Raw genomic sequence first — 13748 nt, 5'->3', positions numbered from 1 at the left:
TGAGAGGTTAGTACAGATTCTGGATGCGAAATAATTTGGGTCAAGGTAAGTGTTTTAAGGTGGAACAAACACGATCGTCGAATGCTTTTATGGAATCTCTGTTTCAGGAGTAGTAGTAGCGGAACAGTTGAGAGGAAACTCGGGGAGTATTTCCCACAAATTTTCTGGTCGTGTTATTGTATCAAGTGGAGATGTCAACTTACGATCTGTAGACAGGGAGAACGCAAGTGATTAAGGCTGGTACTATGGGCAGGAAATCGTACGGAATTGTTCTAAGTGCTTTATTCGAAAATCACCTTCAGCAGGTAACACAGAACTGACCAATGAAAATAGAACGTTCGATATCCTGGCCACTAACAGGATCGAACGGTTCAACTCCGTGTAAAACAGAAAACAATGATCCTAAAGCAGCTACAATACCACTAATATGACTGTAAATAGGAATACACGATGGCGTGCTCAAAAGTAATGCCTCCCAATTTTTGATGAACCAGAACCATAGTCTGTTTATGTTTAAAAGTGGTAATAATCAAATATATTGCCCAGAATGTATTTATTCATCGACTAATAAGGAGATATCAGCAAATATCTAGAAAAGCCGTGGACCTGAAACGCTATAGTAGACAACGAGAGGAATTTTGAAAGGTCATTACAGCCATGAAAATCACTGACTTCTTCTATACGATTGTCCGCCAAAATCACAACACCATGAAGGCGGCATGCAGCGAAAGTTTCCCTGTTCTTCGCTTATAGGCAGCACACGGCGCCTGGTACACGCGGCGCTCGGGGACCGCAGCACAGCTACGACACCTGAGGATGGGCTTATAACAGTCCGAAACCGGTCGTGTGAAAATAAAGTAATTTACAACTGTAGCAGTGTTTTGAACCTCTGCTATAACGCTCGGTTGCGGATGTTCTTCCAACAGGATTGTTATGTAGTTTTACCACACTGTGCAGTCACATTAATGTGACTACCTGCCATAACCCTGAATAACCACATTATGCTGCGCGGACCGCTGTGAAATATCCAGGAAGAGAGCTAATGAAGCGCTAGAAGGTACCGACAGGGATGTGGTGCCAGGCTGACTCTAATGCCAAGGCCAGCTGTATTGCTCGACTGAGGGTCCATGGCGGGAACAGCCCTATCGATGTAGTCTCACAAATTCTCTTCAAGGTTTAAATTCGAGGATTCTGGTGGGCACAGAAATACATTAAACTGCTCCTGGTGCTGCACTAACCACGAAAGTACGCCGCGAGCTTTGCATTGTCGTGCTGGTAGATGACATCATGCCGAGAAACAAAACTGCATGGGCCGGTGGAATAGGTCCCCAAGGATAGATGCATTCTTGTGTTGATCCTCTGTGCCTTACAGAATGACGCAAACATTCCTCACACCTTATGCTCCTCCTCCGACGTTTCACGCTGTACACGCCAACAGCCACCTCTCCGATGGAACATAAAACGTGATTCATCTGAAAAGTTTATCTATTGACTTTTAGTGGACGTCCAGTTGCGGTATAGGAGTGTAAATTCCAGCCTTGGTTGCCCAAGGCTTCTGCTGCGGAAGCCCGTACATAAACTTACCTGTTTCGGAAATGCTTCCATCACTGGCCTGAAATGGAATGATCGTACCTCTCTGAATGTGAGATAAATCGCCTCGTTTCCTTTTTACGACAACGATTGCACTGATTTCCGCGTGCCCCCGACGTGCTTTATATATCCTCCACTGCTAGAGCTTCCACCTGACTTCCGTGAGTGGTTATTACCCGTTGGTTCCGAAGATAGGCGGTGGTCACACCAATGTGACTGGACCGCGTATATGCTTCAATACGGAGTTGATAAGCGTTTCAGTGCAGCTGCGCAAAGCAAGTAGGTGCAACGCCATACATGTTTTCTGTGTATATAAGGAAGATTATGCAGGAAGTTTCTCGTTAAAAAATCCCATTATAATGTTGACTGTTTATGTCTCGTATAAGAAGGAGAAACGTGCACTACCGTGTGTCTGAATCCGACACCAGCGGATCGTAGCCTCTAATGCCTGTCTTTACACGATAGTGTTGCTCACGTTGATCAGGAGGGCCACACTCAATACCATGCAGGATTTTAATGGATTCACGGGGCTTGTGCCTGAGGGGTAAATCATATTGCTCGTTTGGCCGTGCTGCATTTATCAAATACGTTACGTAAATTGAGTCAAGAAACTGGTTGTTTGCGGGGAGAAAAGTTTCCACAAGGTCAGTGTGACTACATGTGGAGTACCGTTTACTTCCAGTACTGATGTTCAAATGTTCAAATATGTGTGAAATCTTATGGGACTCAATTGCTAAGGTCATCAGTCTCTAAGCTTACACACTACTTAACCTAAATTATCCTAAGGACAAACACACACAACCATGCCCGAGGGAGGACTCGAACCTCCGTCGGGACCAGCCGCACAGTCCACGACGGCAGCGCCCCTGACCGCTTGGCTAATCCCGCACGGCACTTCCAGTACTGTGAAAACTACTGTGCCTTACCTTGTTGCAGCTGTAGACAGAAGTTTTCTGACAATGTGTGGAGGCTCTGAAGTGAATGAACCATGCCACATTGCATTCGTCGTTGCCATACGAGCCCAATAACTGGTACGGCTGCAGTTGTGTGAACAACAGAATCACGTCCCTTTTGCATAGACGCTAATTTGGACAGCAGAGGCTACATTTACGACACGTTAAGGGTGATGGCTGTGCCCCATCATTGCAGTATCCAACAAATTATCTTCCAACAAAATAACACAAGACCACATATTGCTCATACTGTGCTCATATCTGGATACAGAGGGTGTTTCACAGTTGCCCCGACCAAATTATTCTCTAGATCTCTCAAACACTGAATATATCTGCTCAAGGGTTGCCTTGAGACTGCGGCAACACCACTCGGCAGCCGCTATCATTGATGAAATTTTACGCACAGTTGAATCATCATGCAATGACATACACACAACTGTCATTTTCTCTCAGTTAGGCTCGGTGCCCAGTCGGGTTGGAGCCACAGTTATCGCCAGAGGTGAATTTTTGCTAGTATCTCTATAGAGTCATGTATCCTCTGCCATAGGTTTTGCTTTACAACAATTTATTGTGCTTAACGGCGAGAGCATCAGAGTACATGAAGCAATGCGTAGACAGCAAACTAAAATTATTTCTAAATTTTACGAACACAGAGATTATCTGTCCAAAGAACTGCCATGAGTGCTTCAAAATGCTTTAAGATTAAGTGCTCATCACTCTGAAATGTGTTCTATCTTTATCACTATGACTAATTTGTTTTTAAGGTTCAAATAGCTCTGAGCACTATGGGACTTAACATCTGAGGCCATAAGGCCCATAGACTTAGAACTACTTAAACCTAATTAACCTAAGGACATCACACACATCCGTGCCCGAGACAGGATTCGAAACTGCGACAGTAGCAGCAGCGCGGTTCCGGACTGAAGCACCTAGAACCGCTTGGCCACAGCGGCCGGCTTGTTTTTATGTTGTAATATAAATGCAAGGCATATGAAGACAACGAATTCAGAGGTTAATGAGACTTTCGCACTCGCTTTGGTGGACAGCTTTCATTTCCTACCACGCGGTTCTTATATGGGCGTTCTTTTCGAAACAGTAGTGAGCGTCACGCACTGTGTCTCTCTTTGGAATTGCATGAGAGGGAAAGATCAACAATTTGTTCGAAACATATTTAAAATAATTGCACCTTCTTGATGGACCTACGGTGAAGAGTTACAGTTACACGTAACATAATGGAAGAAAAGTACTCAACAGCAATGGTCGGAAGAATCTATGTCAGTATACACCTGAAGCAGTACACGAAAATTATCTTGGAAGCTGTTACCAAACAAAACCATAGACAACCCGCAAATATTGACCACAATCAAACAGAAGACACAGACTGGATGAACGACACGGTTGGTATTTGGCACCAAACGTAAATTCTCTTAATCATGTTACATTGCTCCTGTATTACTATACGGAGTAGCACATATTGTACTGCCAGAATGAACTGAAGATCTACTGTTTTACGTTCTACTACCATTCTAGCGTACTTTTATTCGCCTTAAGTAGTTGAGAGATACATCGTCATCCAGTTGGGTTAATATTCCTGTCAAGGACGTACTTCTTGATCTGTTTTAAAAGTTGCTTTCCTCAATTACATTATCAGCTCAATTGTATTTTGTAATATATCCATCTTACCATGAATTTGTACTTTCCTTTTAATCCGACAGATAGCGAAACATTACCGAGCGAGGTGGCGCAGTGGTTAGCACACTGGACTCGCATTCGGGAGGACGACGGTTCAATCCCGTCTCCGGCCATCCTGATTTAGGTTTTCCGTGATTTCCCTAAATCGTTTCAGGCATACGCCGGGATGGTTCCTTTGAAAGTGCACGGCCGATTTCCTTCCCAATCCTTTCGTTCTCCTATCCCCTTTGAAGAGTAAGTTTCCAGTCTCTTCTACTGTGAAAATCTAAACAGCCCTGTAATAATGACGCTTTTCTTCACTGGGGAAAACACAGTTATGTTAGAAAATTAGAAGGAAGGTCAGCGTTGGCCGTTATTTATCACATGGTCGTTGTGCACACAGCACTCTATGGAGTCGCCAGTCAATATAGTTATGTTAAGGAAACAAAACAGACAACTTTCATTTCAAATTTCAGTGGCAGCCCATCGAAAGCCGATTTCTCCTTCATGACCTCCACCCTCAAATGTCAAGGTTGCTCCGTGCTTCCTCGATGTTGTTATCATTAAGGTGTAAAAACACAAGACCAGGTCGTGGAAGGAAGGGAAGGAAATTGGTAGTGTTCGTTTCAAAGGAACCATACCAAAATTTGACTTACGAGATTTTGGTATACCATGGAAGACCTAAATCTGGATAGCTGAACAGTATTTTGAACCGCCGTCCTCCTGAATCTGAGCACAGTGTCGTACCACCGCGCCTTCCGCTCGATTGTACAGTTAGGGAGAAGTGAAATGATCGTACGACATTATCAGTCGACAGACTCTGTCTGTGGTTGTTCTGCCGCCCAGTGCAAGTCTGTCTATGCCTCGTCCTTAGACGACGTGAGCTAGGACGAAGAATTGAGGAAATGATGATCAGGACAACACACACCCTGTTCTCGCGCGAAGGAAACCTCCGAACCGGCCGTAGTGGCCGACGGTTCTAGGCGCTACAGTCTGGAACCACGCGACCGCTACGGTCGCAGGTTTGGATCCTGCCTCGGGCATGGATGTGTGTGATGTCCTTAGGTTAGTTAGGTTTAAGTAGTTCTAAGTTCTAGGGGACTGATGACGTCAGCAGTTAAGTGCCATAGTGCTCAGAGCCATTTTGTTTTTGAAACCTCCGACTCGCCCCGAAATCAAAATCGGGGCCTCGCGATCTAGAGACAGCGACGATAACCACTTTCTTTTCCTCGTCATTTACCTCGTAATTGTTCTAACCATTTGGTCTGGGCGGACGTCACATGACACCCCTTCAAGTTCATCATTGAGTGCTTCACTGATCTTTTGTTATTACAAAGAGCAGCCAGCCCTCTGACTGAACATGCTGAGTTACTTCGGTGGCGAGCCACTTAAACCACGAGCTGAGGACACAAGTAGGGTAATTCTCCGGGTTACACGTCAATTTCTATTGTAAGAAGCTACTGCTTTTCCTTTACGCAAGCTTTTTCAGAAGAGGGATGACAGAAGTAAGCGTTATGATGTAAAATTAAAGAAAATCCACTCCTCAGTGTCATCGCTAGCACAATATTATACGACGCATGAGGCAAGACCAGGAGTGGGGTCATGGATGTATGATAGGATGGACAGGACGAGAGAGATGAGCATGTACATGGAGGAAAGAGGGAAAGAGAGAAAGAGAAAGAGAGAGAGAGAGAGAGAACCTATGATTATTCCCTCCGATTTCCTGTTTTACAAATCATGTCACGTACCCGTAAATCGATTGTCGTCGAATGCGCCGATATATCGATACCGAAGGAAATATTTGATTTGCTGGTTCGTTGATAACCGTTACGTCACCCGCCTATCGTGGTAGCTGGATTAGCAACGAACTTTTCCGCTTAACCGTCGTGAGTCGAACTAGCGGAACTGAACTAATTAATTATGACGTCATCATCGGTTATTAGCTACGGGTAGCTTCTGATCCTAATGCCCGATAGCAGTCCCTCGATATCTGATACCCGATAACACGGCGCAAATTTGCAAGGCAAATGCCGCGCCCTCTGTTCAGAATGTTACTCTGCTCCGGCAGGATCGCTCCCTGTGATACTTGACACTGATAGCAGTGCTATCCGGTAGCGAAGCGCTTCAGAACGAAGTAGGTTCGATGGAAAATTAAGCCACTGCCACAGCACGTTGAATATGAGGACAGACAATACAAAGCACGTTGTCATATTTTAACCGGCATATCTAAAGTAGCAACAAAGCTCAAAGAATTAATGAAATTTTTCTTTGTTGTACCATAGGAACCTCACGACTCGAATCTCGTTTCGGAAGGTGAATGTGTTGCTCTTCCTTTATTTTAAATGTAGGTCTAGAAATTTTATTTCTGATCAGCACTGTGCACACTACACGGCACACAATGCTCTTCTGTTTACTGAAAGTTACGTATCTCCTTCATGCAGTGTCCTCTGAAATTTACGGTAATTGTTCCGCTGTTTCTTGGTCCAAATGATTTGAATTCAGTGTCATGAAATGAAAACAGTCAACAGGGACGAAAACACTGAAGATGCAATAATAAGAAATTATACAGTTTATATCGATTTTGAAATGCTGAACTTCGCATTGTTACGAGTGTAGACGACAAGTGAAAATCCGCACCATACCGAGTCTTAGGCTTACAGTGTGAAACAATAACTTTGAACAGTGATTTCACCAAATTCAGAGATTTGGAGGTCTGTACACCATTGCAAGATTATTTCTCCCTCCTTCAACCACCAGGACCACCAACACGATCAAGTTCGACAATGCTGGACGAACCCTAATGTGGCGTGTCCAACAAGATCGGTTTGATGGTCCACGTGGTATGGTATGGGTGTCACAGTGTTGCATGCTCACACTGACCTCTAAATCTTTGAACATGGTACACTCACCAGTCAATGTTATCGTTATACCGTACCCTTTCCCCATGTGCGTTTTTTCAGGGGTGCATTCGGTCCTGACTTCATGCTGCAGCCATGGACTGTGCGGCTGATCTCGGCGGAGGTTCGAGTCCTCCCTCGGGCATGGGTGTGTGTGTGTGTGTTAGTCCTTAGGATAATTTACGTTAAGTAGTGTGTAAGCTTAGGGACTGATAACCTTAGCAGTTAAGTCCCATAAGATTCCACACACATTTGAACTTTTTTTTCATGCTTCTAAAGGCATGAAGAAAGTGGTAGGGGAAATGAAATTTCACTCAGATAGCTAAGGGAAGGAAACACCACTTCAATGGGAATCAACATAAAACAACATCAATGACGAAATGTCTGTGTAACCGCCTGCTTCAACCTACTCTGTCAACTGAAAAAGAAGACGTATTTCCCAAACGCGTGAAAATGTTTTACCAAATGCATTCATTCTGAATTATAGTGAGACTTTCATGATCATGCTTGGAACAGAAGGCCTCTTGTTTCTACTGTCAGTACATTTAACTAGTGCTCTGTGTGTTAATAATTTGTACAGACAGTTTTAGTCTCTGACCAGGTCGACTTCATCACACCAACGTCTCCTGTAATGGGTGATGTAACTAGGGGCAAGGTTTTAATGAAACAAATGCCCTTTGGAGTGATGTAAATATGGCTGAATTTTGAGGTAGAAGCGTTCGCTCATCACCAGATGGCTCAAAAATGGTTCAAATGGCTCTGAGCACTATGAGACTTAACTTCTGAGGTCATAAGTCCCCTAGAACTTAGAACTACTTAAACCTAACTAACCTAAGGACATCACACACATCCATGCCCGAAGCAGGAATCGAACCTGCGACCGTAGCGGTCGCACAGTTCCAGACTGTAGCGCCTAGAACCGTTCGGCCACACCGGCCTGCTCATCACCAGAGTCCACCCCAACACCACCATGACACCAGAGGCCACTCCGGGCAGCGAGAGGACTGGACACCGGCAGCAGCAGCTGTTGGTTGGAGACAGGGTTGTGCCTCCCGCCACCAGCACTAAGTTCCTCACGTGACTGCCCTGCCAACCTGGGGTCCGTGCCAGCTGTCTCCAGCACTGAGTTCCTAGTGGACTTAATGTCTTAGCGCCAGCTGTCGTCCGACGCCTGGCAGAGGGAAGTGAGTTGAAACCTGCGAACAGCCATCTCAAGGCACTACCGCGGAAGATGCGTGCGGAGCCGAGTGGCCGCCACGGCTCCACTTCACCTAAGCAAGTGGGACGCCGTTGGCGACAAGGCCAACATTTCCGTGACGCCGCCGGCATGCCACGGGTTGACCAATAGCATCACAGGGTATGTGTGCAATGTCAAGAGCTAAGCATACGTCAACGTCCGCGATGGACAACATAGCGAGACTTGTTTACATCGCTGAGCTGCGACACGTCATGTATTAGAATTGAATGAAGGCATTCTTCACTGACCTCAGTGTTTCGACTGGGCCCACCAATCTGTCATCACCACCCACTCATCCCCCTGAGTAAAGCACCACTTCCCAAGGGTGTCCAAGTATTTGTCACCACTAGGCTCTCTTCATCAGAAATATAATGATGCATATTCCCTTAATACAGTCAAGTTCAGTTATAGCCCAGATAAAAGTCACATGTCGAAATATGGCACAGACTAACGAAGCCATTAGCTGGGTGATTAGGAAGACGATTTGGTACGTAACTGATCTCCCTTTACTTCTGTACGTCGATCCCGGTTGGATTCATCTTTCCCTGCAGTACATCCGCGATCACAGAGAAGCGGCTTGATCTCTCAGTACCATAAAAATTTCTTCAGTCACTCAGAAACATTGAAATTTACATTGGGGTATGACATTTACATCCGAAAACAATGACTTACTCCTGATGTGACAAATCTGGTTACACTTACAAGAACGGCAACACAGTACTAACAGATAAATCTGAACAAAAATTCCTTTAAAGGGCAGAGATATGCCTGAGCTTTAACCCATCAAAATAATTTATCTATAAATCACTGTATTTGTATAGGATCGATGTTTCAACGTTAATGGATCTAATAGAGGCCCAAGTCGCTGAAACGTGCTATAGACAATTACGACCAGTGGTTCGCTAACACTAATACACTGAAGCGCCGAAGAAACTAGTATAGGTATATGCGTATTCAAATACAGGGATATGTAAACAGGCAGATTACGGCGCTGCGGTCGGCAACTCCTATATAAGACAGCAAGTGTCTGGAGCAGTTATTAAATCGGTTACTACTGCTACAACGGCAGGTTATCAAGACTTAAGTGAGCTTGAACGTGGTGCTATAGTCGGCGCACGAGTGATGGGACACAGCATCTCCGAGGTACTGATGGCGTGGGGATTTTCCCGTACGTCCATTTCACGACCGTACCGTGAATATCACGAATCCGGTAAAACATCAGTCTCCGACAACGCTGAAGCCGGAAAAAGATCCTGCAAGAACAGGGCCAACGACGACTAAAGAGAATCGTTCATCGTGACAGAAGTGCAACCTTTCCGCAAACTGCTGCAGCTTTCAATGCTGAGCTATCAACAAGTGTCAGCGTGCGAACCGTTCAAGGAAACATCGTCGATAAGGGCTTTCGGAGCCGAAGGTCACTCATGTATCCTTGATGACGGCATGACACAAAGCTCTACGCCTCGCCTGGGCCCGTCGTCACCGACATAGGACTGTTTTTGACTGGAAACATGTTGCCTGGGCGGACGAATCTCGTTTCAAACTGTATCGAACGGTTGGACGTGGACAGGTTTGGAGACAACCTCATGAATCCATGGACCCTGCATGTCAGCAGGGGACTGCTCAAGCTGGTGAAGGATCAGTAATGTTGTGGGGCGTGTGCAATTGGAGTGATATGGGACCTCTGATACCTCTAGATACGACTCTGCATGTCACACGCACGTAAGCATCGTCACCTGCGTCCAATCATGTCCATTATGTGTTCCGACGGACTTCGGCAATTCCAGCAGGAGAGTGCGACACCGACACCCCAAATGTCCAGAATTGCTACAGGGTGGCTCCAGGAAGACTCCCCAAACATGAACATTATTGAGTATATCTGGAATGCCTTGCAAAGTGCTGTTCAGAAGAGATCTCCACCCCCTTGTACTCTTAAGGATTTATGAACAGCCTTGCAGAATTCATGGTGTCTGTTCCCTCTAGCACTGTTTCAGCCATTAGTCTACTCCATGCGACGTCGTGTTGAGGCACTTGTGCGTGACAGCGATGGTCCTACACGACACTACCCATGTGTACCAGTTTCTTTGGCTCTTCAGTTAAATGACATATTATTTGAGAAAAAAGTAATATTCTCTTGAGAAAATATATGTTAAAACATCGATTTCTTTCAGAGTCAAACTTTTAGACTAGAAGTTATTTTGTGATCTAAGAGCCAATGATATGCAGTGAACTGATTAAAACACATTGGAATGAAACAAGGGCATCATGTGTACATGCTCCTCTATTTCCGGTGTTTCGGCCCTGTAGTAGTCCAAAATGTGAAGCCACAGTGACCACATTATGAGTATCTTTACCGTGAGCAGTTCGATTCCAGGCTGGTGTTATCACTCATTTGCATTTCAGTGACTTTTATTCTGTGGTCTATAGATTCGTTACCATTAAAATATTGGTTGTGCACAGACGGGGAGTTTCACACATAAATGATCCTGATTGGTATTAGATCAGACATATATCAAGTATTCTAAAATTATTTTTATGCGATTTTACTAGTTCGAGTTGGCGTTCCTCCTTGTTGCAATTGTGTCGTTCATTACCACATATCCTTACACCAACCACGTCTGTGGTAGGGACCACACAAGGAAATTTGGAACCTACCAACTACACTGGAGAATTAGCTTCTCCCTGCTCCTGTGCCAAGGAAAATTCCAAGACACTCAGGCGCCAGCAGTGTGTAACACAGTTTATGGTTTTTGGCGGCTTTACACCGCTCGACCATCAAGAAACAAAACTAAACGGTTATCTTAGTTGCCAACACTTGGGCAGCAGCTTCTTTTTCGTAATCTCAATGTTCAGATAGGAATGCCTGCGACAGCGAACGCACAGATGGGGGAGCAGTGTTACATGTGTTACATGTTAGTTGGTAGTAGTATTAACGCCGTTCAGATGAACTGAACCTTGTAATGGACGACTATAAAGACTCTGAAGTGTAAAGGGTTCACTTCAACGTGTTGCTAAACTAATATTCACGGTTAATGGAGCACCATTTGTCTTTTATATGAAACAAGGTGACAATATTAGGCTTAAAGTGCTCACATGTAAGGCGAACTTCCATAGTATTTGAAAAACTGCTTAAGTAACGAAAGAAAGTTTTCGGGATGTAGACCGTTAATATGAAATTAGGCATCACGTGTAGTACCCCACTCACCCTCATAAAACCGGCAAATGCATCATGGTCCGTAGTCCACGACACGCCAGTAGTGATGAGGAGCCTTTCTCATAATTGACAACTAAGATACCTCACCCAAGTAAACGCAATTGACAGAGGTTAATAGAAGCTTCATCCCAGGTGCACCAATCTTGCTCGATGGCATCCCAGATGGAGCCAGTGTGCCACCAAACAATCCATGAGTTGTCAAAAAATTCTGACAGTTCGGGAATGATTGCCTCCTGCGTTTTCTTGTTGAAGGTACAGGTCACCAGACGAATGCTGTCCTGGGTAATCATTCCTCATGACCGGACAGTAGTTCCCATAATGTTCCTCAATGAGAGACGATAGCATACGTAGCACGTTCCTCATTTCATCTCTCCAACATATAAGAACACTTGCACAGCGTACCATAAACTTGGACCGTGCCTCAAGTGCATGCCACTCTTCACGCAGTCTGCGAGTTATCAATCAAAACGGTCTTTTTCATTTTAGCATGCAATCTCTCTTTCAGCGGGATCTGGAATATTACTTTTACTTTACAGAATTGTTTGTGGTTCAGTTCTTGTGCTTAGTGATGTTCGTAGATCCCCAATTGCCCAGCTACAAAATTACCTTTGTTTCCCATACAGTGGCAGGACATATAGCTGTGAATGGCAGCTGGAAAATACTGCAAAAACAGCGTTCCCTTACGACTTCGTATTGTAAGCTCCTTGCAGATGTCTTGCCTGAATACTTCAACTTTTTAGTCACAGCAGCTCTGTAATTCTAGTTTATATAAGGAAGTGAGAACTATGAGCTGCTAACAGTCTCAGCACACTTTTTGAAACAACGAGATTATATTCTTGAAATGACTATTTTACATTTACTACAACAAACTCCTCTGCACTAGCATTTTTAATATTGGAATTATACATCTGGTTCTATCTACTAGTGTTATTTTAAAGCCCGTGAGCCTTTCTTTTCACTCAACGTGAAAATGGTGTCTGGCAGTTGCGGTCGATAAAACACATTAATTAACTATTTCTTTTATAGATGACCCGCAGCATGCACGAGGTCGAGCAACGATGTTTTACTCTTGGTACAAGTATCTGCTGCACTACTCCTTTATTTACGCATAGTAGTTACATTGTTACACGACGAGCTAGTTCGGCGTTTTGCCATTATCAAGCATACTTGTGCAGACGGTTTCATATGTGCCATTAGTAAATATAATAATTAATACAGCTGTGAGGAAAAATACGTATTATATCATCTGCGCAGGCACAGGATGGTAAAACTGGAACGAGCTTGCCATGTAACATTGTAACTGCTACATGTAAATAAAGCAATAGTGCAGCAGAAATCTGTACCAAAAGTTGCCCGCACTGGGCTACATTTGTTTTAATTCAGTTCGTTACAGGTTCTCCTCACTCGGCTTCGGATAAGCCACAGCCCTATGACGCATGGGTTCCTGCTCCGGCAGGAGGACCCTCCAGTGTGTGGTGCTTGCGGTGTCCAGGTCACTGTGCGCCACGTTTTATTGGATTGCGTTTTATTTTCTGACCAGCGGGCCGCGGCTGACTTGGCAGCGGACCTGCCATCTCTTTTAGGCAACACTCGGACCAATGTAGTTAAAGTTTTAAAGTTCTGTGCCATGTCAAATGTTTTTACAAAGATTCTAGGGAGAGGATCTTAATTTGCTCACTGTGTGACAAGCTCACCCATATTTTATGTAAGTGGCCAGCCAATGACAATTTACTGTGGCGTCCTTGTTGCTATATTTTCCCTTTCCTTACGTTCTACTTTCTTACGTCGCATTTTCCTTCTTTTCCTGCTTTCTTTGCATGTGTGTTTCAGTTTTATTAAGTCTGTCCACATTCGTTCCCTTTAATGTGTGTCAGGGCGCTGATGACTTCGACGCTAAGCGCCCATAAGCCCCAACACACACACACACACACACACACACACACACACACACACACATACACAAATCAATCTTCTTCCAATGCGGTGTTTAACACGCAATGCATTACGGAAGACAGCCACGAAAAGTACACAAACAGTTCTTCAATGTTCTGACTTCAAAGGTCGATGCAAATAACTCCTAAAATTTATCATATTATATCACAGCTAGGGAAAAGCGCGCAGAGACGTGGAGACACACGACTCGTTGTATGATGATTCACATGGTGGGAGGGGGTTATACGTGTACCCGC

Source organism: Schistocerca piceifrons, chromosome 4, assembly GCF_021461385.2.
Source record: "Schistocerca piceifrons isolate TAMUIC-IGC-003096 chromosome 4, iqSchPice1.1, whole genome shotgun sequence".
NCBI lineage: Eukaryota > Metazoa > Arthropoda > Insecta > Orthoptera > Acrididae > Schistocerca > Schistocerca piceifrons.
This window is presented reverse-complemented; position numbering follows the sequence as displayed.